This window comes from Lotus japonicus, chromosome 5, assembly GCF_012489685.1.
Source record: "Lotus japonicus ecotype B-129 chromosome 5, LjGifu_v1.2".
Classification (NCBI taxonomy): Eukaryota; Viridiplantae; Streptophyta; class Magnoliopsida; order Fabales; family Fabaceae; genus Lotus; species Lotus japonicus.
Window position 1 is genome coordinate 22,930,163 of NC_080045.1, and position 3,567 is coordinate 22,933,729.

Below are 3,567 nucleotides of genomic sequence, written 5' to 3' on the forward strand. Positions count from 1 at the left end.
ACACTAATTTGGGACGGAAAAATCTGTCGCACACTAGTTAAAATTTCCGTCCCAAAATAATTTTGGGACGGAATTGTGACGCGAAAAATTGCGTCGCTATATTGCTCGTCGCAAAAATATCACGACAGAATTTATTACTCTGTCGCAAATTTGGGACGGAAATGGAGACAAAATATAATAAATTATATTTTTAAAATATGAATTTCGTGACGAAATTTGTGACAGAAAATAATAAATTAGTTGCGAGAGAATCTTTCACTCCGTCGCATTTTGGGACGGAATTTAATAAGTTTTCGTTTTTTTAAATAATATTTTTGTGACGGAGTTAGTGACGGATATAATAATATTTTGTGACGGAGTTAGTGACGGATAGAATAATATTTTGTGACGGAACTGAGAACAACATAGTCTGTCCCAAATTTGTGACGAAATATTTCCGTCACTGAGTTGAAGATTTGCTTTGGTACTGAAAACACCCCAATTTTTAGCCATTTTTATTTTCTTCACATTCTGATTTTAAGTAAATTAGTAAGAAATCCCAAATTAAACTGCAATAATAACTAACAAAATATGAAAATAACATTAATCAAGAATCAACTCTTCATTGATCAAAGAGATAAATGAATTTCAATTAACAACAAGCTTCATGTAATTCATAAAGATCACACCTATAAAAAAATACCAAAATTACTTAGAGTTTACTTATTTTCAAGCCACATACTAAGCATGTTGGTTCCTTACACCTTCAAAGCTCTTTCTTACTCTTTCTACCATCCCCTTCCATCTTTTGAATAGCTTCAATTCCAGCATGTCCGGATTCAAAACTGCGGAGCTTCTCAATTTAAGAATCCTCCTCAACCCGTTTTTGAGCCACCAATGCCTCCATAAGTTTCTCATTTGCTTCCTTAGTTACTCTTTGTGCTTCTTTTAGCTTCTCAATTGTTCTTTTGCTTTTTATAGATCTTTTAGAGCAAGATTTATCTGGGTTTGCAATTCTGAATTCTTCATAGCTAGTGGGGTTGCCGCTGGTGCTTTGTTGGGAGTTGCTAGAACTTCTTTGTTGGGAGTTTCAGATTAATTAGACCCTATCAGATTCATAGTGTCAATAACGTATAATACAAGGCAACTAAATTAAATGGAAAAAAGACAAGACTATAAAATAATAAAATGTCATATTTGTTGTATGTAACCAGATAGATAGATGGATCTAAGTCTAAGAGATTATGTTCACATTATGCATGATGGCATAGGAACTAACCGTCATCAATTGGTTTCAATACTTCCTTCAAAGTCCTTCCCTCTACCTGTCCTTTGTCATCATCTGAGTTCCTTCCCAAGCTACTACACAAGTTTTGTGAGCTTTATTAACATATCCTTGCAAAAACTTATACATGATGCTTGCTTCATAGAAGAGAAGCACATAATATTCATTATAGACAATAATGAAAGGGGAGGATTTAACCAAAATGTACCAGGCTAGAAATTTTCAGAAAACAAAAATTTAATATTAGTTTTTAGAAACATATTAATTCTAAATGTACAAGGACCAAAGACACTTAAAGAAGATAGACACCTGCTTGTAAACAGTACGCAAATAATGAAGAGCAATAGAGACAAATTAGCTGGTATGAAACTTCTCCAATATGTTTACTAGTTTTCATGTCTAGTGATTAAAAGTATATTTAATTTAACATGCCATAAGAAATCTACCTGCGAGTAGCACTCAATAACTAGTCTAAAGAGAATACACGAGTGAGCATCTAAAACAACAAAGGATAATATACCATTTCTTAGTATAGTTTAGTACCTCCAAGTGCACCAGCAGATACCTTGTTGTTCTTCCACAAGAGAACATAAACAGCTGCAGTTACAAGAAATTAAAAAAATGAATCATAAACTAGTAAAGTAAGATTTAAGTGAACAATGTAAAGTAACATAAGATAATCAAAATATTACCAAGGCCTTTAAGCATCTCTTGCAAACATAGGATTCAGGTCTCTCCTTAGTTCACAAACATCTTTATGTGTGCTTAAATCTCCCTCTTTTGCTTCTCAATCTAGAAGGTCATAACCAAACTGAAGAATGGATGTGTGAAAGACAATTTAGTTGTTGTATTCATGGAAAAGCAGTAGTAAATAAACAGAAAGAATTCAGATGTATTTAAGGTTTCAAAATACCCTTTACCTAAGGCAACAGTGACAATGGATGGTCTTCCATTCGTAATGGTCACATTGCAACCAATCTGTCATAGAAATGAGCAATCATAAAATAATTTTAATTGTTCTAACCATTGGATCTAAATACATGTTTAAGATCTTTGCCGCAGACATCAATTCATGCTTACTATGAATTGAAGATACATACACAAGCCACATTGAGGATCAAGTCTTCCTAAACAACCATATATTATACTCTAACATCAGACAATAGACATATTATAAAAGTGAAGGAAAAAAGCTAAGGCACATGTAATGTTTCCAATTTGGTGTTTGGTATGAAATTAGAATTTCACAAGTAATATATACCTGTCACCTGAAGTATGCTCGGGCTGGCAAGAGTTAAACCAGCTATCAAATCATCTTTAGACTTCAAGGCGTCATAATTCTGAACCAGCAAAGGATCGGGAATAAACTTTTCAAGGATGAAACAACGTGTGCATAACAATCTTTGTACTCAGATGAAAAAATGACTTTGTGTCCTGCAATGAACTAAGTAGCTTGTTCAACATAGGTAGGATCCACAACACTCAGCATCCATTAGTATATCTGTTATCCTCAGGGCAGAAGCGGAAAGACAAATAAATTCCATAAGGTAAGTACACGTCGGCCTTTACCACATTCAAATAACTCACATCCTTACATAAACAAAACACATAACCATCAATAAAAATAGAAAGGAGCCTTTCTCCAAATAACATACTGGAAATTGGGGTATAGCATATTATCAGAGGCACAAGGCGGTGGCTCAAACGAAACAATGAAACTGCATAATCGCCCCTAGATTTGAGGGTTCCCAATTCCAATTCCAAATTGAACTAACCTAAATCACGATTACGATTTACACAGAGTGATGGAAGGAAGAAGAAGAACCTTTTGATTGCTTTGACGAAATCGGAAGTCGTGTAAGCCGAGGAAAACGTCGGCGTTTTCCATTCTCGCGAAGCTAAAATCCAGAGGGCATCGTCGATCAGGCACTACCACTGACGGCATTCAAACGTGAGAGAGAGAGAGAATGAAACGTGAGGCAAAGAATGTAGGGCAAGAAATTAGGAATGAGGGAAACAAAATTCAGGATTTAGGAATGAACGAGGGAAAAAAAAATTGAAAGTGAGGGAAAAAATTGAAACATAAATTGAAACAAAATTAGTATCCAAATAAGTATATTTTATTTTACTATATTCTCTATTTTATAATTCCAATATATTTTTATTAATAGTAACAAGTTTTTTTTTAACGTATTGGTTTTATATTTTAAATAAAAGTAATAATATATACTTTAAGAATATCTTATATAATTATGATAATATATATCCGAACTATATATTTTTTATGAGTATAATCACGATAG

At 33.4% G+C, this 3,567-nt stretch overlaps 1 long non-coding RNA gene across 8 annotated transcripts; it reads right to left on the minus strand.

Moving 5' to 3' along the window:
* Positions 1-582: 582 nt before the first annotated feature.
* LOC130721301 (uncharacterized) lies at positions 583-3,314 on the minus strand. Of its 8 annotated transcripts, none has more exons than XR_009013402.1 (7): positions 3,090-3,314; positions 2,526-2,698; positions 2,185-2,242; positions 1,957-2,075; positions 1,808-1,861; positions 1,259-1,341; positions 583-1,085 (listed from the first exon to the last, which is right to left on the minus strand). It is a non-coding gene; the product is annotated as an uncharacterized LOC130721301 (long non-coding RNA). The 8 variants fall into 8 exon arrangements; XR_009013399.1 differs by having other exon boundaries at positions 2,526-2,765; XR_009013400.1 differs by having other exon boundaries at positions 2,526-2,854.
* Between the last annotated feature and the right edge of the window lie 253 nt (positions 3,315-3,567).